Genomic DNA, 27,339 nt, shown 5'->3' on the forward strand with positions numbered 1-27,339 from the left:
GGTTGCAAATATATGCAGCTGCATCTCTCTGCTGTGAATTGAATTGCACACTCCCAGTTATGTGCTATGGGTTGTATGTTGTACGTAGAGCTTCTGGCTTAACACACCAGACACCTTAAAGGTGGATTTGATTCATGGATCTCCTGCAGTGGTTCCCAACCTTTTTCACTTGCATATCCCTTGGCAGCCCATTTCCATAAATTGTACCCTTCATATTAGCAAAATGTTCGTAATTAATAATACAAGCCCATATCTCCTCAATATGAAAGCCCAGACTTCATGTATTTATCACAGTGTTTTCTCTTTTTATCTGTTTGAAGAACAGAAGACTCTGCCTTTGCACTGTTTTGCATCAGAAGTGTGCTGAGAAATTCTGGGTGATTGATCACGTTCCATATTATGTTTCAGCTCTTTTACTGGCTTGGTTTTCAATCACTGGTTCCTAGATGAATTGATGAACAAAAACTAGCTATTGGTGGGGCTTTAACAGCCAACAAGCTACCTCCCTTCCTGCCTTGCTGGTCCTTGCAAGGCATTCCTGTCTTGCAAGGCATTCTGGAGCATGAGCTGCCCTTTTCTACCATTATTCCATTCTTTTTCAAGTACCCCTAAGGGTCCTGTTGAGTGTCCCTGGGAGTACATGAATACCAGGTTGGGAACCACTGTTTTACTGGTATGTTGTTTACAGGGCACTTACTCTGATAGTGCTTACAAAAAGGTGATGAAGACCAGAATTTAAAAAGAATAAAAATGTATCTTATGATCTTTTACTATGTTTTAATAAATTAGAGACTACAGTTCTTCGGTAACAATTAGCGGTGGGTTATTTTTCAGGATCTGGCCTTGAGTAAAATCAGACAAAACCATAGTCAGACACACACACCCCTAAGTTTAACCCCTGACTTATCTGAGGGTCATAAAAATTCCATGATTGTTGGCTCAAAACCTGCCCTTGACTTTGTGGGATTGACTTATAGGTGAGTATCTACGGTATATCACAATCCAACAAAAACAAATTACCAGTTTGTACAACAAGCAGCAGGAAACACAGTATGACAGCTTAGAAACAAAGTTATATTGCTTTTCTTGATAGCGTCCTTAGTGCTATATTGCTTTTATTCCTCTGGACTTTGTCCTTTAAAAAAAAAAAAAAGGAAACAGTTGAAATACCTGGCTCTCAAGGGGGAAAAGGGATTGCATTGATGACCTGTCTGGAGAGGTTGCATCACTAACAGATCTAGATGATCCCTTTGCTGAATGCTGAAAGGCCCTTCTGTGAAAAATGGCAATTTGCTGTTGGAATCAATACACTTTCTCTTTGGATTGCAGGAAAGCTAACTCTGACTGTGCAGGCAGAAGCTTCGAAAGGAAGCAGTGAAGGAGCCAGAAGCAGGGAGCTAGAAACTTCCATGCAGCCTCATCGTGGGCATGTTTACTCAGAAATAAATCCCCTTCCAAAAAGTATCCTAGTGCAAAAACCAAACATGCACTGTTAAAAGGTGCCACATGCTAACTGCATGCTATGCCGGCGGAATATGCATTCCACCAACATAGTGCACTTTGCAGCTATCACAAACATGACTCTGCCAGAGAGTGCAGTCTGGCCACTGCCAGAGGTGAGGGTCTGTGTGGTTATGGTTGGCAGATGCCTGCTGCCTCATGTAAGGCTGCGCAGGGGCTGGGAGGGGGTGTATTGGGGCAGTGGGTGGGCTGAATGAGGTGGTGACTGGTGAAGGTGGGAGTCGGATTGAGCCCAGGGGCAAGTTTGGCAGCTCCTCTTCCTAGACCTGACCCCCTTCCCGTGATATTGCTGACTCAGGTCCAATTTGACCCACCGGGCTGGCAGGCTTACCCCAAGACAAGGGAACAAATGTTCTCTTACCCGAGTAGACCCCACAAGGCCAAAACTCCTCTGCAGGATTCAGTGGATGCCACGTCAGTGCTGCGGCATTGCTGTGTGGGGAGTTGTGGTGTATGGGATAATACTGAACTCCACCTTCCATTGGTGGTTCATGAATGAGATTTAAAGCAGTTATCAGTACTAATGACATGTCTCTGATACAAAGTTGATTGGTAATAGCCCAAGATGCTTATCCTAATGCTCCATAATGATCAAGGAACAGCGGAGGCTGCAATTTACCCATGGTTACCTAGGAGTAAGCCCTATTGACTATACTGAGACTTACTTCTGAGTAGACATGCATAGGCTTGGGTTGTCAGAGATGCCTGGAGATGGCTCTGGGATGTGGAAAAGACATCAGAGCTGGAAGAGCTGCTCCCCAAGGTAATGGGAGGGCTTGTGTGTGAGTGAAAAGCAAAGGCCATTCTGCCACTTCTGGATGAAACAGACAGAAGGAGAAACGGAAAGCCTGAGTGCCGAGCTGACTGAATGGTGCAGGGGTATCCGTCAGGGGATCTCATGAGAGACAGTGAACTCAGCTGCCTGGCAGAAGTGCATGCTGTTTGCTCCGTTTTGGTGTCTGAACATTCGTAAGTTAACCTAATCATACAAAGCACTTGTAAGCCACTAGTAATCCCGCTTCCAAAGGAAGCAAAGCCTGAGTAGGGTTGGTCCTGGAACTTCTCAGCACTCATGGACGGATACTGGAGAACATGTAACAATTGTTCAACAACTGTTGTACTTGCGGAACAAACATGCAATTGTTCAGCTATTAAGTCTATTGGATTCTGAATCAGGGTAGGAAATCCCTGCAATCAAACTAATAACAAAATAAATACAGTTCTGACCTGCTATCAAATGCAGACTTCTGGATAGTGAAATCATTAGGTGCCAGATACAGATATAAAATCTGTTGAGAATATCCAGCCAAGCAGAGATTTCCTGCCATACTGCACCTGTAGAAGAGGGAGAGGCACTGGGAAGGTCCCTTCAGGGGACCTGGGGAAAACCTTCACCACTGCCTTAGGGCTTCTCGGATCCGCACCTGCTATTTTGCAGGTGTAAATCCAAAGCATATAACGGCAGCAACTGTTATCCTGCACGTGCCTGATCTCGTTTGATCTCAGAAGCTAAGCAGGGTCAGGCCTGGTTAGTACTTGGATGGGAGACCGCCTGGGAATACCGGGTCCTGTAGGCTTATACCATAGTCTTTCGAGACTGAAGGTTGCCAACCAATGGTGGCAGAAGGGAGACAGAAGGGGCTAGGATATCGGCACGTGTGAGTGCAACCAATCCAGCCTCCCAGTCTGCCTCCCTCCCAGCCCCTTGACCTTCCTGGGAACTCACTTATGCATTCCACCCGCTTCCATTGCTGTTCTCAGTCTGGTGGTGGGCCTCCTGCGTTGCCACTAGATGTTGTGTGCACCACTGTGGCTATCTAACCCTGTTCTGCTGTCATAAACCCATCCATACGCTGGCCCAATTCTGGATAGGATTGGGCTGCAAAAGCAATAAAGGATAGTTTTGCCTAGAAAGCTTATTTGACCTTTGATTCTTGAGTCGATTTTCACAGAGCATTTTCAGGAGGTGAGTGAGTGAGTGAAAAGGAGGGGGACAAATAAGGTCTAGGAATCTACAGTGTTGCATGTTTATATATCTGTCTCAAGCAAAATTTTTACAGACAAAAAAAGCTGAAAGACTTTCTCATTCCCATTGTCTTTTTACCCAGTATTTCACTGAAATTTGACTAGACACGTGATCAGACAATAGTGCAGTGGTTCTCAAACTTTTAGCACCTGGACCCACCTTCTAGAAAGAGAACGTCAGGACCCACCGGAAGTGATGTCATGATCAGAAGTGACATCATCAAGCAGGAAAATTTTTCACAATCCTATGCTGCAATCCTACCTGCACTTACCCAAGAGTAAGTCCCATTTGCTATCATTGTTAAAAGCATATACAGAGTAGCCTGTTAAAAGTACATAGCTGTAACATATTAAAAATAAAATATTGAAATGAATGGGAAGCCACCTGAAATTGGTTTGCTACCTACTCGTGGGTCCCAGCCCACAGTCTGAGAAACACTGCAATAATGTAGAGCAGGGAGGAGAATCCATCCCAGTTCAACATTTTACTTTAAGAGAACAGCTGGGAAAGCAGAACTGCAGGATCTTTTTCTCCTTCACCTTGCCGATGGTTCGAGACTTTTTTTCATTGAGCAGGCCTACACCATAGAAAGATTTTCCTGTTCACTTCCATCAATCTTGGGTTTTTTATTCCTTATTCTTCTCTTCTGCAGTAACCCAGCCTCTCCATGCCCTATGGGTTTTGTTTGCAATCTCCATGCTTCTTTCATTCCAGAACCTGTCAACTCTAAACTTCTTTCTGTCTTTTCTCTTGTCACACATGTCTCCGCTATTCAATTTCCTCTGCTTTACCACAATTCCCGCCCTGCTCCTGCGGCAAGAACTGGTTTAATCTGATGTCAGATCCTTTAAGTGGAAAATTGATTCTGTAAGAATGTTTTGTATCTTTCAAAGTGGCCAGGCAGGCAACATGAACAGGAATGTGGTGATCCACAAAGGAAGTTGGGAATCTGGTGGTTTGCAAAGTTAATTGAAGGAACATTTTCCTCATCAACATGTCTTCTGAAGAATCCTGAGCATCTGCCAAAGAATCATCACAGCCTGGCAAGAGGATTCTGTGAGTGTATTCTAGGATGCACACTGTTCATTCAAGGCATCAGTGCGAAGCTGGTCATTGATCACATTGCAGGCAATCAGTGTGGAAGCTTGCCTCCCAAGGATATTTGCTTTATACAACAGTTCTCACTGAGAACTGGACTCTAACAGCTCAATTCAATCCATCCTGGCGCCTTTGGTTACAGCGGCACCAAAATAGCTTCTGGTGTATCCAGTGGGGCCAGGGAGGCTGCTGGAGGTCTTCTTGGGGGAAGGAGACCTTTGTCACCTCCCCCTAAGGAAAGCACCAAGCCCCACAATGGGGTTACTTGAGTCTTGGGCCAGCTATTTTGCCATTGCAGACTTGAGAAGCCCCGTGTTGGGCTTTGCAGCCTGACACATGGCATAGGATCAGGTAGAGGAGGCGTCCGCTGGTCCAACCTCATCCCTCCCAAATTCCACCCTCCTCCACCCCCAGAACACCTTCCCCCCCACCCCAAAAAACTGCACCGAAACTCGGCGGTGCTAATTACTCCCGTCCACTCTTCACTGGCCTCCTCCCAGCACTGAGGTCCAGCACTGAATCGCACTTGTACCATAAATGTGCTTTATGGCATGTTTGCAGCACCCAGCGCCAGCGATATGTTCGCACCTCTAGTGCTCAAGTCCTTAATATTACTACAATCATTAATATTACTCCAACTACTTTGTGAGCTGCCACGGCATCCGTCTTAGTGCCAAAATGTAGATTAAAATTTTTTACCAAGTAAAAATAAATGAGAGTCTGTGGTTGCAAAGCAAAGTTTAATACGCAAATATGAGTGCAATGTTTGCATTTGTGCTGCTTCACAGGTAATATGCTGACTTTCTCATTTCCTTTTCCTGCCCTTAGATATTGACCCATTCATTACTTCAGCATTTTAAAATTCAACATATCTGCCGTCCTAGCCTGGCAGCCTAGGCTGGGCATTGAGTTATATTAATACAATGCATCAAAGTGTAACATTAGTGATAAGGCAATCATCTGAAAAAAACCAAACAGCATTTGAGGCACGATGTCCACTAACCGTGGCAATATTTTAATAGGAACTTGTTTTATCTTTTATGTATGAACGCCATGCCCAGCAGTTTATTTGCTTCTTACTACATCTATTATCTATTATATCAGCCATCCCTAGAGAGATACAATCTAAGCTTGACTGCTGAGTATTAACACCAATACAATCTTTCAAATAGCATTGCGGCTGAAGAAGTTGTGAACTGTTCGTTAGACGGATCCAAGCGTCTATCTCACTTTGTTGAAAAGTGGTATATAAATACTGTTAACCATAATAATAACCTAGCAGGCTATTCCCAATAGTGCCCAACCAGATACATATGGATAGTGGTGTAGCTAGAAGGGGTGCTAAGCACTAAGTTTTGCAGGAAGCCTCACCATGGAATGCAAGCAGCCCCTTACCCTCCCCTTAGGAGCCATTCTGGGCGGTGGGGGAGGGAGCAAAACAGAGATGTGTTGATGAACATTACGAGGAAAAGGTCTCTTTTCATCAAGATGAAAGAAAGGAAAAGAAGGAAAAGCCTCCTGCACTTTTTCTTCCATAATGAACTTGACGGCACAATCCGATACTTCAATGTTTCTCAAACTGTGGGTTGGGACCCACTAGGTGAGTCATGAGCCATTTTCAGGTGGGTCCCCATTCATTTCAATATTTTATTTTTAATATCTTAGACTTGGTGCTACCACGGTGTGTGACTGCATCTGGGGAAACGTTACAGCTCTGTACTTTTAGCCAGCTACTATGTATATGCTTTTACCAATGACAATAAATGGAACTTACTCTTGGGTAAGTGTGGGTAGGATCGTTAAAAATTTTCCTGCTTGATGATGTTACTTCTAGTCATGATATCACTTCCGGTGGGTCCTCACGGAGTCTCATTCTAAAAAGTGGGTTCCGGTGTTAAATCTGTGAGAACCACTGTTATAGATATCTACTCACAAGTGCTTGATGGGACTTACTCTCAGGAAAGGCATGTTTAGGATTACAGCCTGAAGCTAGTAATATAATTCATGGATTCAGAAAAAAAAATCTATTTATTAATTCATTCATAAATTCGATTTATATCACTTTGGGCCCTCACAATGGCTTCTGGTCCCACAAGTTAAAATCAGATTTAAACATCCGGCACAAAACTACAGAGTCCAAACGTTACAGCAGAGCAGACTGGAGCCACAGGGACAGAAATTCACTGGCTACATAAGCTCCCTGCCCAAATAAGACATTTTTTCTCTTGCTTCTTGGACACCAAAACATTGTGAGATGTAGCATTTTATCACTTCCCTTGTACCTATGACTGCCAAGTATTACAATGGATCGACAGACTAATTGCTTGCTAAGCTCCTTTATAGAGTTTTCAGTCATCAGTCCATGAGTCTTGTGTAATTAGATCGCTGGCGTACCTGTTTGCTAAGATTAATTTGGGACCTTTCGGGCACAGAAATGTGAACATATTCTTCTGATTTCAGTGTCATTTATTTTTTCAGCCCAAGACCATTGCTCTTACTCTCCTTTTGCCTTTATTTGCCTTGGCATTCTTCCTTTTTTCTTTTCTATTTTGATAACTCAGGCACAAATGGAAGCATTCCCAGACAATTTAAGTACTGCTTCTCGACTTAAAATAAAAAAGAAAAGGGCTGTGAGAACTCAATACAAACACACCCAGCCGACATGCTAAAAAAAGCAGGTGAATCCGGGTTATTTATGATTGCAGATTATGCTCTTTCAGGGTCTTTGCTGCTGCCTGTCTGGCCATTCAAACAATGATGACAGCAGTTCAACCACATAAAAATCTAGAGAGTCACAAACATTGTGAGTATCACAGTGCCCTGATCTAGACCCATCAGCATAATGGATGAGAACACAAGCTTTGCCTAAGCCTTGAGATTTTGCAATGGTTGCATGGGGGCTGCTGTGCAAATCCCTAGGAGCCACACTTGAAATCTGCATTACTTATTATTGCTAATTTGAATTTTATCAAAGGGTTTGAAGAGGTGACAATACACTGTACAACTTTAAAAAAAAGCTTTCCAGCTTAGTATTTGTCAAAAAATATGGTTTTTCAAGGCCACATCTTAAGAGTAAGCATCTAAGGACATGACAGAGGAATTTAGTTTATCGCTTAAATGCACCAATGCATTTTGGCTGTTTCACTGATTCATTTTTTAAGCCAAAAATTCTGCAATGTCCCATGCGTTCATATGATTCTCAGCCTCAAACCGAGCCAGACCATTAGTCCATCTAGCCCAGTGTGGTTGAACAGTCCTCCCTTCCAATTTTGGAGAGGTGAAATTTTGTTTGGGTCTCCACTCCCTCTTTTTTTGTGACACATCTCCCTTTGTGGAAATATGAACTGTTTGGTGCGGTAAGTAATTGAAAGCATAAAAGAGAGCAGCAACACTCTCTGATTCTGATGAGGTCACAACATGGCAGGTGGCAAGGAGTGTAGCCTGATAACAGTCCAAGCAGCTGTGTTTATTATCTCTGATCCCAATTTGATGTGACTGGGAGCAGTACAGTAACAAGGCTGTCACTGATATCTCACTTACCGTTCCGTTTTATAGAGAAGAGATTTAACAAGGCACCCAGGGATGGCTTGCGATTGTGTTGAGTGCAGTGACACTTTGAACATGCATTTCATGGTCCCTTATGGCAGATTCATAATGCTGGAAGGAATGAAAAGAATTGAAGAGTAAATTGCTCCAGAAGACTAAAAGGATACATTGCAAAAGAAGGAAAGAAACCTGTTTGGCGGCGGTCACATGTGAGTGAGTGGTTTATCACTTGATTGAGAGCTGTTCTACGCATATGGTACAGTCTGGTGGAATCCTTAGATGATAGAATGGACTGTTCCATTTCCATACCAAGATCCAGGTCTACAGAGCTTGCGTCCTGAGTACACTTCTGTACTGCAGTGAGTCATGGACTCTTCGCTCACAACAGGAGAGGAAACTGAACGCTTTCCACATGCACTGCCTCCGACGCATTCTCGGCATCACCTGGCAGGACAGAGTTCCAAACAACACAGTCCTGGAACGTGCTGGAATCCCTAGCATGTATGCACTGCTGAAACAGAGACGCCTGCGTTGGCTCGGTCATGTTGTGAGAATGGATGATGGCCGGATCCCAAAGGATCTCCTCTATGGAGAACTTATGCAAGGAAAGCACCCTACAGGTAGACCACAGCTGCGATACAAGGACATTTGCAGGAGGGATCTGAAGGCCTTAGGAGTGGACCTCAACAGGTGGGAAACCCTGGCCTCTGAGCGGCCCACTTGGAGGCAGGCTATGCAGCATGGCTTTTCCCAGTTTGAAGAGACACTTGGCCAACAGTCTGAGGCTAAGAGGCAAAGAAGGAAGGCCCATAGCCAGGGAGACAGACCAGGGACAGACTGCACTTGCTCCCAGTGTGAAAGGGATTGTCACTCCCGAATTGGCCTTTTCAACCACACTAGATGCTGTTCCAGGACCACCATTCAGAGCGCAATACCATAGTCTTTTGAGACTGAAGGTTGCCAACAGAATGGACTGTTCCATTTCAGATTTCAGGTGTGGTTTGCATCACATTTTAAATCCTCCCTTATGTGCAACTCACCCACCCCTCAAAAAACACCCAAAACAAAAACCATCTCTTTCAAATTGAAAATGAACATATTAGGAAATACCATGGGCTAGAACCTTTCTCCCAGATGTCGTAGTTTAAAGAAAAAACCAACATTGGGGTGTATTGAAAATGGTACCTCTCAACTTCAGTCTAAACAGGTACAGTCCATTCTACCATCACCATCCAATTCTGCTCCATTGTAGGTGGTGACCCAGGCCATACTTGCACATGTGACTGAGTCATCAGGAAGTTTTGAGAGAATATTCACTTGTTGTCTCAAGCACAATAGTTTTTGATGACACAGCATGGTATACGTTTACATTAGTCAAATATTTTGGGATGTATCCAAAGGAAGTCCTGCTTAAGCGCAATCAAGATCAATGAGACAAGTTAGTCACGATAAACATAAGCCTCATTAATTACAATGGAACTTAACTATGACGTACAGCACAGTTCTAGATCGTATTCACTCAAAAGTACATCCCATTATATTCAGTGGGGCATTCTCCCCAAAATTGCAGCCTTCAGGTCCAATCCTATTCTTGGCCAGTCGTTTGTGATTCAGAGACACTGATGCAGCCTCTGTTGCATCCTGTGGGCCAGCTGAAGACCAGGCCAGTATGATAAATAAAGAATATTTTTACTTGCTTCTTTCACCACTCCCTGGTCTCCAATGACCCTAGTCATATCTAATCAGCTATTTTACTACTGTAAAACTGTTAGGCCGAAGGGGGCATGTTGAGCCCAGAACAAGGGCTCCAGATCTTGCAGAGACCATTGCCTCTGAGATCCATCCCACTCCATCTCAAATTCACCCCTGGCCCAGCCTGAACCCCTTCCCAATCTAGCCCCATCACCAACCTACCTTTGTTGCCAGCTGGTCTGTGGCCTGCTGCTGGTAATGTGGGGCTTTCTGATTGCTGTGCCATTTGCAGGACTCCCTGGACCATCAGTGGCTTATGCAATGGCAATCTGTACAATTCAGTGGTGGATTGTGAGATCCCTCAGTGTATCATGAGGATAGGATTGGGCTGTAAGTTTTTAGGATACACCCAGAATAGTCCAGTGATGCACATGTGTGTGAACATCCTAAAGTTATTTAGTGTAGTGTGTGTTGCTCTTGCTTTGACAAACACCCAGAACGCCTTTAGTCATATGGTTGGAACCTGGGAATTAAGGCCTCTTGCTAAATGTTCATTTCTAGGTACTGTATTCCAGTTAATAAAAACATTTCTTTGATACTCATCTTGCCTTTGCTGCTGCTTCCTGATGCTGAAGAACCGACAACTAGTAAATCTGAAGTGAGGAAAAAAGCCTTCTTGAGCCCAAATACAGTTAACCAGACTTATGAACATAAGTGGGAGCGGCTGCTTACACAGTGCATTGTGACACCTGCAATAATTACCACACCGCTCCTGGGAATACCGGGTGCTGTAGGCTTATACCATGATCTCGGAAGCTAAGCAGGGTCAGGCCTGGTTTGTACTTGGATGGGAGACTGCCTGGGAATACCGGGTGCTGTAGGCTTATACCATAGTCTTTCGAGACTGAAGGTAGCCGACCAACCAACCACCCCGGCTATGCTACTATCTGGAGAAGTATTGAATTCAGGGACACTTTATTCCACTCCAAACGAGTGGCCTATTGGCTAGGAGTTTGGATGTGAAGGGAAATGCTCCCGGGAGGGGAGTGGCCAAGGAACACATTGGAGTGAGGTGTGCGGCTGGCCAGTGCGCTACTGTTCTTCCTCTACGTAGGTGCCTGAACAGCATTTTTGTGACTGGGACATGTGTCAAACAAGGCACTGCTATTCAGGGCCACATTGCTCTGTCAACCATGAATGGTCCATGGCTTACAATTTAAAAATCATTTGTACTCTGTCAGGTTTGCTATTTTGCCAGAAGGAGATTTCAAGTCAATCCCAACTTTTTATTGAGTGTTTTCATCTCATGCCTCTTTTCCATCACTGTCAGGCATGCGATTCTGATGTGCTCGGCCCCCTACGGCCATTATCATAACCTCCTTATTCATCTAGGTTTTCATAGAAGTCTTCTGTTAATGCTCTGCCATGTCTAGAAATTGTAAAATGAGTATATTCTCCCCATCTCTTGTGAGTCTGTTCTAAAAATCAATCCCTTGGGGCTCTGGTAAGTACTGTTCTGGGTGAATCTTTTTCTGTCTGTTGCTCTTTGCTTAGCCTGTGTATGCTGCCTTCCAATTAATTAGAGATGCACTGAAACTGCAACATTTTGTTTGGGTGCTCACTTTTTATTCTATGTTTCTGATAATTGGGTCACTGTTTTCTCTTCACTGACCTGCTCTCCCAGCATATCACTCTTGCAGGTGCTAATTAGATCAGGGTGGAAATGTGTGCACACTCACCAGATGAAAGTTGCTTAAAAGACAAGATATGTTATCAAACTCTCTACAGCTTCAACAGGCTCTCGGGCTTTATAAATGAACCTTTGCAGGTGACGTCTGGCAAGACATTTTGTGCTCAGGTTCCTCCAGTATAGAGTGCGGTGGCATCCATTTATCCATAACATTGTCGTACAAAAGCAAGTAGCGATGGAGAAAAGTTTTAGACATGTTTTTTCTGTTGGGGAGAGAATTTCAGAGGACCATACAGTATTTCAGTCTGCTAATGCTGAAATATAAATTGACTTTATAATGCCATCAGCTCTGCATTTATCTTGTATACACTGGAGGCATTCCATAGCCTTATGCCCCCCCCCAGGGTGCAAATGTTTTTCACTTCTCTGCACCCACAACAAGACAAGACCATGGCAACATGAGGAGACCCTGGCTGGCTGGGTCAGGCAAAGAGCCTATGTGGCCTAGAATCCTGTTTCCCATAGCAGCCCACAAATGCTGCTGGGAAGCTTAGAAGCAGGCTATGATCTCTCTCCCAACTTTATTCCCTAGTAACTGGTATTCAGAGACATGCTGACTGTGCACCTGGAGGTAGCACATGGCCTTCATGATAAGCAGCCATCAATAGACCAGTTCAGCACTTCCCAAACTGCTTTCCCAGTTCTCACCCTTCTTTCATGGTGGCATCTTCTTCCTAGCTCTCCGGGGTGCCACTATCTTGGATCACGCAAGATCTTGCACAATCCAAGATGGTGGCACCAGAGAAAGCCACGAAGAAGAAATCGCTGGGGGCATCCCATGGCGCCCCTGTGAGTTCATTGTGGTGACTTTAGGCACCATGGCACACAGTTTGGGAATCACTGGACTAGTTCCTCATTAATAGAATGGAATATATATTGTGAACAATCAATATCTTTCAGGAAAATTCCTGTCTATGCACATATGCCACCTGAACATCCTACCTCTTTCATAGATCAAAGTAGATTCCAGTCCATATTTCCAGTCCAGTTCATACACAAGTGGTTTTTGCTCTGCCCAGACCATAAAACATGGAGTGGGAGTGAAAAAGATAAGCAGGGAGCAGCTTTATATAAATTTTTGCCCTTTGGAACTTCCTCTTTTGAGCCAAGAAAGTTTGGAAAAGAACCTTTGGCTCAGCTCAAATGACTGGAGCCAGTTTAGAGACCAACTAAGCATTACTTTAAAGGTGTGACTGGCACCCAAAATGGCAATCAGCTGGGTAGAGCTTCTTTCACTCTATTATGTCTAGCAGAACTTACCAGAAGCTGTGACATCATGATATTCTGTTTTTCCCTATCCCCTCTACACAGGGCCAGCCTATCTATGAGGCCAACGGAAGTGGCTGTCTCAGGCAGAAGAATAACCGTGTGTGTGTGTGTGTGTGTGTGTGTGTGTGTGTGTGTGTGTGTGTGTGTGTGTGTGTGCGCGCGCTTATCTCTGCCTACTTGACTCCACTGCTGCTCCTCCTCTGGATTGGAGCTTATTCCCTGGATTGGAAAAGGGAGACGGAGCAGAAGTAATGTGGAGGGGAAGAGAGTGATGAGTTGGTACATTGGGGAGTGGAAGGATCATAGACTGGCAAATCATCAGGTAAGCGGTGGCAGAAGGTGGGGGCAGCATCAGGAAGTCTTGGGCTGTTCCTGTCGACACATCAATGTCAGCCACTACCAGCAAAGTAGGGATATAGTTCATGTTCTGACATTTCGCATGTCCTACTAGGTATTATAGATGGGGAGAGGAGAATAGAATGAATGGTTGTTGTCTTGGACAATAGAAAAGTAACATCTAGATTGGCCCTTACAATGCAGTTTTCTAGCTTGCAGATTTGAGAACATTATGACTCAAAGATTTGGTCCAGTGGGCTTGATCCCAGCTCTCTCTCTCTCTCTGTGCCTCAGTGCTCTCTCTGAAAAAAGTCTTTAATTGCTTTTTCTCACAGAGGTATTTTGAGGACAAGTAAGCAAACAACCTTGCATGTTAAAAGTGCAGTTTATCAATAACAATAATTTACTTTCCTACAAGGCGAGGCAAAGAGTAGGCACATTTCCCCCAAAGTGTGGGAGAGATGAGAGATTATTTACAGGCCTGAGGGGCTCTGTGAGGAAGCCTGTTGTCGCCTTCAGTCAGCCTAGGTAAACAAAAAATGACAAGAATCAATAGTCAGGCCTCTGCAGTGGCTCGGTACTTCCAGTTCACTGAATGGAAATAGATATTGCATCCTGCCGGCCCAACAATTGCGCCAAAAAGAAGAAGACTGGATTGCACAAGAACAAACAAAATCCTACAGAAGTTCACTCACCAGAACAGCGGAGGTAAATACACAGAAAGCCAAAAAGGCAGTGATCCTTAAGAAACAGGCCGTCAGAAGGTGTTAGACATTTACAGGAAGGTGGCAGGAGGAATACACGCAAGAAAATGATATGAAAACACCAGGTGTAAATGCTAGCAGGTGACAACACTGTACGATGGCATTGACATTTATTTCCCTATTGTTTTTATGGCTGTGATCTGTTTTGCTCTGCTGTGTTATTTGACTGCATTTTAATCCCATGAGAGTTGTCCTGTGTGGATCTTCATATAGAATGACAGGATGCAAAATCAAGTATCGGGCATCCATGTGGAGTGCGCAAACAATCCAGGCAGGGGTCGTGTCATGCCTTCTGATGCCGTCGCAGGTTTGCCGTCTCTGTGCTTCCCAAATATTTAAAAAAAAAATCCAAAACCCTTAACATGCTCCTTGTGTGTGTGCACTTCTGGAAGTCACTGCAGTGCGCAAGGAGCATGATTAAGGAGGGAATGATCTGCTTCCTGCTTGAGCAAGCAGAGTACTGTGGTTGGCATTGGCGGCAGGTTGGAGGGAGGTGGCAGCAGCAGATTCAAAATGAACAGCACCCTGAATCCACCACCCCCTGGGATCCCTTGCAATCTGCTGCTGGGCTGCACTTATAGCTGGGCTGGCAATGAGTCCTAACAGAGCCAGGATGGTGTAGCGGTTCCGGAGCTGGAGATAGATAGATGGGGAAGATCCAGGTTCAAATCCCTACTCAGCCGTGAAGCTTCCTGCGTGACCTTGGGCCAGTCACTCTCAGCCTCACCTACTTCGCAAGGTCGTTGTTGGGACAAAAGGAGGGGAGGAACCATGTATACCACCCTGAGCTCCTTGGAGTACGGGTGGTATCAAAATGTGGAAAATAAATAATACTATGTGATATTTGCTCCAACTCCTTTGAAAAGCCATCCCACTGATCAATTTCAAAGTGGATTCTTCTTCATGCAGATTCTGCTGATACACAGAACATTAGCCGTTGTCATCCTAGGAGAGCTTGCGGATGACGACACCTTTTTCAGAAACCACTCAGTAAAGTGTAAAAATCATGTTGGTCTCCTTAATCTCAGCCTATGACCATCAAGCAATGTTGCAAGGAAGATCAAATTGATATTCTACAACAGGGGTGTCTAAACGTTTAGGTCAGAGGGCCACATCAAATATCTGGCATGGTGTCAAGGGCCAGAAGAATAAATTTTAAATATAAAATTTAAATAAATACATTAGAAAGCCTAAGGCCTTCAGACTGCTCGAAAACATCACTTCTGGTTTTACAGGAAAACCAGGAAGAGATTTGTTTAGACCTTTAGAAGGCATTCTGAGGAGAGGCACACGGCCACCCCAGTTCTCAGAACAACCTCCAGATGCAACTGGAGCACAGCTCTGGTCACATTTGGTTGAGTGGGCCAGAGGCTTGCAGGGTTCCAGCGGCTTGCCAAATAGAGGCTTGTCGTGGGCCGCATTTGGCCCCTGGGCCAGGATTTGGAGACCCCTGTTCTACAAGAACACTTAAAAGGTAGTGTTACATTTTAACACTGGCAATGAGTCCTAACAGAGTGTTACATTTTAACACTAAAAACACTTAAAAGGCAGAGGGGCGGATCTTCTCAGAATACTCACAATGCCGGTTTCCCCATCAGGAAAGAATTTCACAAGCTGTTGAAAATAACCATTTTCTAGAAAAACCAATCAACAGAGAATTGAGGTTCCCAAACCCTGAGCTGCCTGGATTTTGATTGGAGTGCAAGTATAAACCACAAAAATCCAACCTGCCATCAATTCTGTGAGTTACTTATTTGTTTCTGGATTCAGTTCAGAATACTCGTGGGCTGGTTTGGGTGGTACCGACCCATCAGTCACCCCATTGTGTGAGAAGTCAGTGCGCATATGTCTCCCCATCCCAGTGGCATCACTAGGCTTTGCGCCACCCAGTGCAAGAAGCCAGAGCATCACCCCCATGATGAACCTCCTCGCATGCAGTGGGCAGGACAATGTCCCAGGGGGTGGGCGTGGTGATGCACCATTGCCCCATCCTTGCTGGTTTTGGGGCTATAACGTTTGATAGAATAGAGATATTTCAACAGAGTTTGTTTCATTGCATTCTACATGAAATTACCCATAGAATGATGTATAACATTATGGTATTATTTGAAAATACCAAGTTTTTTTGTCTAGTAGTAGTGTCACCCCTCCATGTACATCACCTGATGTGGCCTGCATACCCCTGGCAATGCCACTGCACCATCCTCTCCCTCACTTTTGGGATGGTCCCAAGGTAAAGCTCCTGTGTTCTGGGGCAAATTGTCTAAGGGGGGGGCAGCATAGTTACTTTCTGCAATTTAGCAGATGTTCCCTGATTTCCAACCAAGTATTGCAGCGACCCCAGGAGAACCAAAACATTGCTGAAACAGCAGCCAGGCTTCATTAGCATCACTGTCATAGCTGGGATAAAGGTGCCAAAGGTTATGGTGTCTGCTGCCAGGATCAACATTTCGGCTAATTATCCTCATTCCCGAGGAGCCCTCTTCAGAACGCCTCTGACATTAGGGCTTTGGATTTGCAATTCTAATGAAACATGACAACATGCTGGCCTCCCAAGTCATCAAATCCAAATGACCAGGTTGTCTTTCTCATGGCTTCCTGTTCCATATACATTACAGATGTCCTCGCCAAAGCAGCCTCCCATGAGTTCTAGTTACTGCAATGATTCCAGCATGACGGAAAGCGCAGGCGCCAGTCTCATAATGGCTTAGAGACTGAGCTGCAAATCAAACCTGCCTGCCACTCTGCCAGCCACTCCCTTGGCGGCATGGAGCAAGGCGCTCCCTCCCAATTGCCGACTACAGGCTAGTTGTGAGGATAACATCAACATGATACTTGGTACTCTCAAAAAGTGGAATGTGGCTGTCAAGCATTGGTTTTGAAGTCATCCCCTTAGAATGGCACTTATAATCTAAACTAGGGTGGCAAGTTTTAATCGCAGCCCAATTTTATTCAGCCCTGGTGCAGAGGGGCCGCTGGGAGGGGAGGGGAGGGTGGAGGGTGCAACAGAGGCGGGGAGGGGGTGCTTTGGGGTGGGAAGAGCGGGCAGGGGTGGTTCAGGCCCAGGGGTGGAAATGGCATATCCTAACCCTGTCCCAGGCCTGAAAATGGGGTTACCCTGTTCTCTGGTTTAGCTGGAGCAGATCTGAGTAGCCAAACTGAGCAGACTGGGGCTCTGCACAGGCTAAGGCAGGGGTGTCCAAAGTTTTTGGCAGGAGGGCCACATCATCTCTCTGACACAGTGTCGGGGGCCGGGGAAAAAAGAATTAATATACATTTAAAATTTGAATAAATGTACATAAGTTTACATAAATGACTATATTAAAGATGAACTTATATGAATGAATGAAGGTCTTTCAATAGCTCAAGGCCTATAAAAGGCCTTGCACAAAGCAAGGCTGGCCTTTCCTTTGCTGTCACTACTGCATCTCGTGAAACAACAAGCAGTGGAGGGAGCCCTCATCCACAGCTCATGCGAGAGGTTAAACAGTCGCCCTCACGCTGACAGCAGTTGCGTTGGGCCAGTGTGGGCTCCAACAAATCTCCGGAGGGCCAAAGGCTCATTGGAGACTGGGGGCTCCCTGAGGGCCGCATTGAGAGGCCTCGAGGGCCGCAAGTGGCCCCAGGGCCGGGGTTTGGGCACCCGTGGGCTAAGGGAACAAATCCCCCCCCCACTGTGCTCACAACCCACCTCTGTTTGCAAACACTTTGCAAAAGGTAGCGTTTGTTCCTTTACACATACGAGACCTCTGCAACTGTCCTGCAGGATGCAGCTCAAGCTGTTTCGGTGGTGATGGTGGTGGAAGGATAGGCTTGGGCTGTTGGTTGGAAATCACCCATCACCATTAGGCCCAGATTCCAAACCTACAGACTGGCTTAAGCTAATGTGGCACTGCAAGTTCTCAAACAAGATTTTGGATCTATAGAACTATAGACTATGGCAGAACCAGTGGATAGGTGCAATTGTTAGCCCAGGGGTGTCAAACATGTTTCATACAGAGGGTCAAAGTTAGTATTCAGGGCACCTATTGAGGGTTGGAAGTGAAGTCATTAAGCAGAAAGTGACATCATTAAGCAGCTGATGGCCAGAAATCAGTACCTTGCTCTCATATAGAAGTTCATTAACTGTAAATGACAAAAGAGAAAATACACAAATCCTGATCATATTTCAAGATATGGGAAAGCCCAATTTTCATGTGGGCTGCTGTTTCAGTGGTAACACCTCAGCACTGCTCAGAGGCTAAGAGCCTGAAGGCCAGATAAAAAGCTTCCGGGGGCCGCATCTGGCCCCCGGGCCTTATGTTTGACACCCCTGTGTTAGACCACTCTATATACCTCGACTTGCAGCCCATTTGGATGGGCCACCAATTGAGTTGCAGCATAGAGGAGAGGATTTGCATGTCCAGGAGTGTTACGCAGGTTTCAGTCACCAACGCTGTGATGATATTCCAGTCCTCCATTAAGTTGCATTGGTTGCTAAGACACTAGAAGCTTTTCATAGGCACAGTTGGTACCTCCATCATAGGGGCTTCTTAGGATGTCTGTGCTGGAATGGGAAGCCTGGTTAGTTTTCACTCGGCAGATATATTTTAGTCTAGGAAAATATCCTATAGCAGCAGTGCCATCATAAACCAATGATGGAGTCATGCATTCTTTGAAGGAATGGGCATTCCAGCATGAAAGCAGTAAGAGTCCAATCCTTTCCCAAAAATTATGTATTTATTTATTTTATTAACACACACAAACATATAACATACATTTAGGAGTGCTAAATACCATATACCATTACTAATTAATCATACCATATCTCCTAATCTACTTACTCATCTATTTCTACCTCTTATTGATTTATCCATTTATTTATATAATATACAATAAATTTTCCCTAATGCCCTATATTATATTTTCTAAATATTCACTTTCTACCAAGCGTAAACTAACTTCAATTGCTCATTAATATTAAAACAAAATAATCTAATTACCAAAATTATCACCTCAGCTATTTCAACTCCAGTCTAATTTTCCAATCTAATTACATTTTTTTCTTTGACATAATAACCACATATAAAACAATTCTTCCACCCATTTACATTTCCAGCTATATTTTTTAATACATTCTAATTCATATTTATCAATTTCATACGTATTTTTTTTTTCCTTCAAATAAATTTGGGCCATTTTTATTAGCTAAATAAATCCTCCAATTTTCTTTAACCCTTAGATTACCCCTCAGGGTTCTTTTTCTTTTTTACTTTACATTTTTTCTCCTGTAATAACTTTAATAATTTATCTCAATAACAGATTCTGATAGATCCACACTTTCTTATATAGGGTGTGTTCATTCTTCCAGTTAACTGGGATATATTTTCTCCTTTTTGTTCCAACAAATTTTGTGATTTGTGCACTCCTGTTACTCTGTCCATCTTATCTTTCTTGATCTCCATCAGCGCCTCTTCTTCGTCCTGTTGATCCACATTTCTGGAGAGTCCATTTTGCAATTTCTCTCTAGTCCACTAGATGTCCACAACATATTATTCTCCTCACTTCCACCACATCATTACTACTCTGCCATCCGCATTCCTTACATACCTCTTGCAGATAACAGTCCAGTGCGGTTAATGGAGAGAAAAACAAAACGAAAGAAAACAGTCTCACCGTCTCTGGTGCAGAGAAAACAAAGTTCTTTCAAATCTAATGAGAATTATATTTATATCCAATTATGTCCAAGAATAATTCTGGATTTTAGTTCACACCCAAGTTATGGTTGTAATTATAATCCACCACCAATTTATTCCACAACAGAGAAAAAGAGCACTTTCAACCTCCTTAAAAAGTTTCTCGTTAACGCCTCCAATATATCCAGGGCTTTTAGCCAAATCAGTTAATCAGAGCCGGGGGCAATATTAACACTTGCTTATCTTAAATTTCCAGCTTAAACTTTACATTTCACGTTTCTTTTTTTCCTCCATATGACATCTCAGCATGGAGCCAGCAGCTTGGTTAGATTCCTCTGAGAAGAAAGCCCCCCTTCAGTTTCCCAGATACCTGCACTGATGAAGATCTTGTCTCTTCTAACAAAGATCTTCAGGTCCTCTTCAGACCTGCAGTATTTGGGGGAAAACAAACTGTCTCCCAGGAGCTCCTGGGGACATGTCTTTTTGTCCACTGTTGGCTCCTCCTCCAACCAGGAGTAAGAGGCCAATCCTGAACTGCCTGGGCATGTGGCTGCAGCAGCACCTGACTGCCGCTATATCCTGTGTGCCCTAGGCAGCCATGGGCGGCACCTCAGGAGAAAGGAACTTTCATCTCCCCAGGTAAAGGGAGTAGCCCTGCAATGGGGCTACTTGATTGTGGTAAAAGCCTCCATGTCAGGTGGCAAGCCTGATGCAGAGGCTCAGGATCCGGTGGAGCATCGCTCTACCAGTCCCGCCTCCCTCGCGCCATGCCTCTCCTACCCTCTCCTCACCTCCCGCGTCCCGGTCATGCCTCCCAGTCATGCCTCCTCCCTGCCCTCTCCTTGCCCTCTGCCCGCCTCCCCCCTCCCCAGAATGCCTGCTCCCCACCTCCCCCCACATCCCCACTTTCCTCTCCACATCTCAGCGTTCTGCTGCTCTAGTTAAGCTATAGCAGGGTTTTTCAAACTGGGGTGCCGCGACGCCTCAGCCCGAAGGCCCTGGCTTCTGCCCCCTTAAGGGGCAGGGGCAGGGAGGAGGCCGTGACACAATCCCCAGGATCGCATTGATAAGGGGGCTGCAGGGGCTTGGCTGGACTTACCAGAGCCTCCTGCAGCCTCCCGGGGATATGGGAAGCCCTGTGTGAGCGTCTACAGGGCTCCCCAGGTCTTCAAAAGTGAAAGAGAGCGATCAAGCTCCACCTCCGCAAAACCTGCCTCCTTGCTGCCCCCACCCCTTAAGGGGGCAGAGGCCAAGGCTGGGGATCCTGGAGACTGCGTCGCTGCTTCCTCACCCTGCCCCCGCAAGGACTTACTGCAGGGCTCAAACTCCCTTGGAGTCTGAGAACCACTGACCTATAGCCTAGCTATAGACCTCCACTCCTCCAGGTCCACCACCTCTAACTGCTCCAAGTCTTTTGGTTCCTTTAAGAATTCCACCAGTTCTCCCCACATAAGCCTGGTACTATTTTCCAGGACTTTTTCCCCTCAAGATTTAAGGGACACAAGTCATTCCACAAGTGCCAATTAGAATAAGCCCAAAGTTTATCAACATACTAGATTTTGTTTAGCATGTGCTTCTTCATCTTACACAACAGGAAATTAACAATATTGTATGCATTTCAGTTGAGAGGCGATGCCTCACAGGGACACTAGCATTTCCTATTGTATACAAATCCATGTATTTCCTCTCGTATAAGAACATGAAGCTCTGCACATTAATGGTATGGACTACTGCAGTGTTCAGTACAGGTACCATCAGTGGTACTTGAGATGGAATCTCGTGGTACTCAAGGGACTGCTGGACACCTGCCACATGGCAGCAAGACCAGGAACATGACACAACAAGACCAGGAACACGACACAACAAACAGCTGTAGAAGGCTCGGCTTGGAAGGCAGAGCTCCAAAGCATGATTTTCTGTGCTCGAAAAAGCCCACCCATCCACCCTGAGCCTCTTACTGGTGCTTGTCTCATCGTATCTGGCCCCCCAACTTAGAAGTAACTGGTGATGATGTCATCGCCAGTTGTATCTGGTGGGACTTGGTGGACTTGGTGGACCATGTGAAGTGGTACAGCTGAGGACAAATGTTGAGAAACACTGGACTACTGATTTTAAGATGTGAAAAACTTATACCCTTTTACCGAAATGTTTGTCACAGTACACACAAAGCAAACATCCAACAACATTTATTAGGTTTGTCATAAGATTTATTGATGTAAATATAGTTTAAATAATTGCTCAGACATTCAAGGGCAAGGAAAATGTATTTTCCTTTAAAACATAAAACTGGGATATGGAGAGTATAAATAGAAGAACACACAACAGTCATAATCACTTAAATTTTTTTATCCTCCAGATTTACTGTCAATGCTTTGATTTTCTTCATATACAAATTCATCTTGTTCTGAAGTTGGTGAATCTAGAAATTTTTGCATAATGAACCAATGCTATTTACACCGCGTATGACACACACAAAAAATATACAAAAGTGATTAAAAGGCTTTTGTTGCATGAAAGCATGGAAGATACATTAGATATTTTGATTAAGGGCACAATCCAGCATGCAGTGTTGTTGCATGACCTCCCTCAATCAGATCCAGAGATCCCTTTGTATGGGATTGGTACTGACAGATCTGCCAATGTTTGTCATCTTTTGATGGGGGGGGCGGGGGGGGGGGAAGCTAAGGAAAAGGATGGCTGGAATTAATACAGTATTTCCATATCCCAGTAGATAATTTTCATTGTTAGGGCCAAACTAGATGAGATTTCTGATCAGATCTCCTGTCTTCCAAATTCTAAATTTGGTTTGGCCCTTTAGGCAGAAAGTTTATGGTATGCACAACTGGTGGCTTTTGCTAAAAATGGCCTCCCTGTGTTGACTCTGCCCCCCAGTTGGTAGAATCATTTGCCCAATGCTGGGACAACTTACCATATGTTTCTGTAGCTGTGCATAAAATGTATTTCTGCACTCAGAAATGGTAGCATTGAGCACTAATTTGGTAGGTGTGCATGAGGTCACAAATTCAATAAGGGTGCCATGGATACAGTACTGGGTCCTGATTCTTAATTTTCAATTTCATGAAGCAGCACCCATTTGTAGGTGCAGAACTCCACCTTGATAGAAAAGTCTTTTCCTGTATGCAGGTCACTCTTGCTATAGTAGAGCACTTATCTTCAACAGGATTTGTGTGAGTTGCCCTCACAAACCCCAGTGAATGAGTAGACACTGGGCCCAATCCTATCCAGTTTTCCAGTGCCAGTGCAGCTGTGCCAATGGGGCGTGCGCTGCATCTTGTAGTGGGGAGGCAGTCACAGGGCCCTCCTCAAGGTATGGGAATGTTTGTTCCTTTACCACGGGGCTACATTGTGGCTGCACTGGTGCTGGAAAGTTGGATAGGATCGGGCCCACTACTTGTTGTGTTCCACCCCAGCTCTGTAAATTGTACAAGTTGAAATGGATCATTCCTGTCTGAAATTACTACTGATATTGTACCTCATAGGCCCAAATCCTAACCAATTTTCCTACACCGACACAACCGTGCCAGGGGAGCATGTGAAGTCACAGAGTCCTCCTCAAGGTAAGGGAATGTTTCTTCCCTTACCTCAGAGCTGGAAAGTTGGTTAGGATTGTGCCCATAGTATATTAACTTTGAAAATACTGGTTGGCTGAATGCAAAAAGAAGGGGGAAGGGTTCTCCCCTTTGAGAGAAAGGGGGGGAAAAACAGCAACCACTAAAGATAAAATATTATTTGGAACTGTACATATTTGAGAAGTATATTTTGTTGAGAAAACAAAAGCCAAATATTTCTGACATTGTAAGCTATGATACAAGCCTCTGAGACACATGCCATACAGATGCATTTGAATATGGAAGCAATGTGGCACGATGGCATTGCAATTGCTGTGTGATATATCAACAACAGTTTCAGAAGAAAATTCACATGGCAAATTGGTATAATAAAAGAGCAGATGTACAATGATGTACAAGGTTATTTACATTGCCAACTAAAGAAGAGAGCATGGCCCTATGAAAATGCACCCAATTGCTCAGAATAGTAAAAATCACAGACCTGATTCATAAAATATATGCATATGTACGTATATATATAAAGGTATGGACATTTACAAACTTTAACAGAGCAGAAAGATATGGATTATTTCTTTTTGACAAATATTAGAGCTGTTTTAAAAGAGTTCTCCATTCCCTAGAAATTCTGACATTTCAGAACCAATATGCAAAGCAAAACAAAAAGACCAGTGATCCAGCAGCTCCAGGGTAGACTTTGGGGTTCCATGTGTATATTGAGCTCTGCCTGAACGGTGGTGGCCCCATTCACTTTGATGGGAATTTGTATGGATGCCTTCTCCGCTGTTAAAGTAAATGGAGAAGGCCTGATCTAAAGTAAATTCAGCTAATGTTAAGCCCATTTAACTTCCACTGATTTAATGAGAATTGATTTTAATTTGATTTTTTTGAACTGAACTAATTAAATTTTGATTATTTTAAGTGTGTTCTTAGATTCGACCCACTGAAATCGAATCTACAATCCTAAACACCCTTACAGCACAATCTTGTGCATACCTAGTCAAATATAAGTCCCGTTGTGTTCAATGAGTCTTACTCCCAGGAAGTGTGTATAGGTTTGCAACCTTAGTAGGTAGTCAGTCCTATTTAACTAAGTAGGACTTACTTCAGAGTAAACATGCTTAAGACAATGCCTTGAAAGTACTTGCCTTTCTGTGATTTATGTCCTGTGTGCGCATTTGAAGCCCCTGGAACTTTGGATCAAAGTATAAATGTTTCTCTAATGATACATTGCTGTGAAACAGGTTATAACTGCAGTAGAAAGTGAGATCGGGTCATTATTACAAAACCTGTGCCTCCATGTTTTTGTATGGTGTGATGAACCATATAAGCATATAAGGCCCTCCATACAGAAGCTACCACATTCACATGCAGCATTATTACAATCTCTGTATTAAGGAAGTTCTTTCAATTATGTTCAGGAAAGAAGAATGAAATGCAATGACAATGTTAATTCAAATAATGTTCAGAACCTTTCCTTGAGACATTGCACTTTACAATAAAGCAAAACGCACCCTCATTTTGACACTTTGTGTCAAATAATTAAAATGTCATTGGAATTAAAATTTTCTCATCCCCATATCTCTGATGACGTAACTCTAAAAACAATTCAGGGGCAAGTGACGTTGTTGGAGGTGAAGTCAATGACTCATATGAGGCCAGTTGTCAGTGAATTCCACTAATAAGACTAGCAACACAGTACCAACCATCTTTGGACAAAATCCTATTTCAGTAGAATTACTCACTTGATTTAAGTTACACACATTCATAAGTGCTTGTAACAAAGGGGACTGATTGTGGTGCATTTAGTTGTGAAAGCCAAATGCTGGGTTCTAGGAAAGTGCCTCTTTTGGGGACAATGGGGGGTCAGGATGGATGCAACACATTAGAAATTCACTTTAAAAAAAAATCCCTGTAGCTGCTTATGGAGGAATTGGATTGCCACATGTTCCATCCCATTTCTCATTAGTATTTCTTAATTCATTTACATGCCAGTCAATTTTATAGTTACCCTGTGACCCATCAAAACATTTGCCGAGTATCATTCAGGCAGAGTTGAGGGAGGGAAACAAAACAAAACAGGACTTGGAGTCAGAGAACTTTAAAGGTACTTTTTGAAGTCATCATGTACATGCCATTTTAAATAAAAGGACAAAGCATGTAGGAGTTTTGAAAAAAAGCTGATATCCTACCAATCAGCTGTTTGGCACAGAAAATGGAATCCCCCTCCCATTCTCCATCATTTGGATTTCAACATTCAAAGAGGTTGACATGCTTGCAGAGAGGAGCGAGAGAAAATGCAGAAAAGAAAATTGCTATAATGACTCAAGAATGTGAGAACTTGAATAAATGCCCGTATCCCTGAGTCCTTATATAAGCAAAGTTTTCAAGACTTTAGCGATCTGAACAGCGCTAATAACATATTGAACAAGGATGCTGGATTGTTATTATTATTTTTAATGAATCAGGTACCATGTCAAGGTCACACAAGAAACAGCTCATTAATTTTCTTCTTTCTCTTTAAAAACCTTTTTGTCAGCAAGATTATAAAATGCGACTGGTTGGTCAAGGGTTAGAAAAAGTGGGAGTGGAAGAAGTATCGGCTGAAGTTATTATTATTATTAATAATATTATTGTATGAATATTTGGAGAAAGCCCGGTGACTCCGCTTGGTCCAGTGAGTAATATTAAAAACCCTGCATCCTGTTTATAAACATTTATAAGAATACGTAGCTTATAGCTATGGAGGCGTCGAGTGAAAAGATGTGGAGTATATATTGCTTTCTTTATAAGAGTGTATCTTTAGGCTTCTAATATGGCAACAGACAAGTAGGCTTCTTCAGGACAAAGTGTGAACACTTTATTGTAACGCGCGCACACACACGGACAGAGCACTGAAGCAGAGGTTTCACTGTGGAAGCCAGATGATGACTCACAACACAAACCAGAGAAGTTAGTACAAGGTAAGCTCAAACATTTCTTTCATTTAGAAATAGAATGGCAATTCCCGGTTTCACAGGCAAACTGAAAAGGTGCAGGGGCTCTCTTGGCCTAGTGTAGGTTCAGCTTTTCCTGACCTTTGTCGCAAAACGGCAAATTCATGTGACCACTGGGGAGGGTGAAGGGTCTGTCAGGGAGACTGGTTTCCTTCCTTTCCAGTGGCAGCATTTTGCTTTCGGTGACTGAGTCATGGGATTTGGTACACACAAACACTGCCAGTGTTGTACGCCACTGCAAACATGGTATGTCAAAGTGGGAGCACTCTCGTTAGGGATGTCACATGACCCTGCTTTCCTCAAGCATAGATTTCTTCCTGCTTTGAAGAACAGAACCTCTCGAGGTGATGACAACAAAAGTGTGAGGGGAATCAAATGCTTGCATGCGCAGATTGCTTCCAAAGCACATGAACGTCAGTTGCCACTTTCTGGGGCTCTGGTGAGGGACTGAGCACCATGCAAACTATGTTGGGTGGGTGGGCAGTGCAGTGTATCTACTGAGTAACCAATCCCTTAGTTTGCATAGGTGCAACTACTACGAAGCACCAAGCACATATTAAAGCAGGTGACACACTACTCATTTCAAACTCCACATCAAGTTAGTCTTAACCAAGAAACATCGAGACTTCTATCCAGTATTTCACCCACATGTGAGCTCCCCACCGTGGCCCTGAATCTGGCTTCTCTGAACAACTCACTCTTCACAGATTTCATAAACAGACCCTCCTTCCGTGAGGACCCAGGAAAGGAGAGGACCTCAACCAATGGTAACAAAGAAACACCCAGTGTTCAGGGCAACCCAATTTCTACCAGTCAGTCACAAGATATTAGTATGTTTGCTGCCCTCAAAGACTAGTTTCAACATACTGTAAAATGGACCACACCTTTTCTACATAATAAACATTTTCTAGAATGCCTTGTGGTCTGCCCATCTCTCGATTCCACTTACTGCCCACCCATTTTTACTCTTTACTCTTGGAGTGGCTTAGAGAACTTCGCCTTCCAAATAACTGTACAGGGCTAACTGTATTAGGGCTAGAAGTGATTTGAAGCAAAATGAAAAAGGGAGTTTTTGAAAG

The 27,339-nt window shown here is 43.9% G+C and overlaps 1 pseudogene; it reads left to right on the top strand.

Annotated features, from left to right (window-relative positions):
* Positions 1 to 2,981: 2,981 nt before the first annotated feature.
* On the top strand, positions 2,982 to 3,098 carry LOC136646290 (5S ribosomal RNA; annotated as a pseudogene).
* Positions 3,099 to 27,339: the final 24,241 nt, after the last annotated feature.

This window comes from Tiliqua scincoides, chromosome 3 (genome assembly GCF_035046505.1).
Source record: "Tiliqua scincoides isolate rTilSci1 chromosome 3, rTilSci1.hap2, whole genome shotgun sequence".
Classification (NCBI taxonomy): domain Eukaryota; kingdom Metazoa; phylum Chordata; class Lepidosauria; order Squamata; family Scincidae; genus Tiliqua; species Tiliqua scincoides.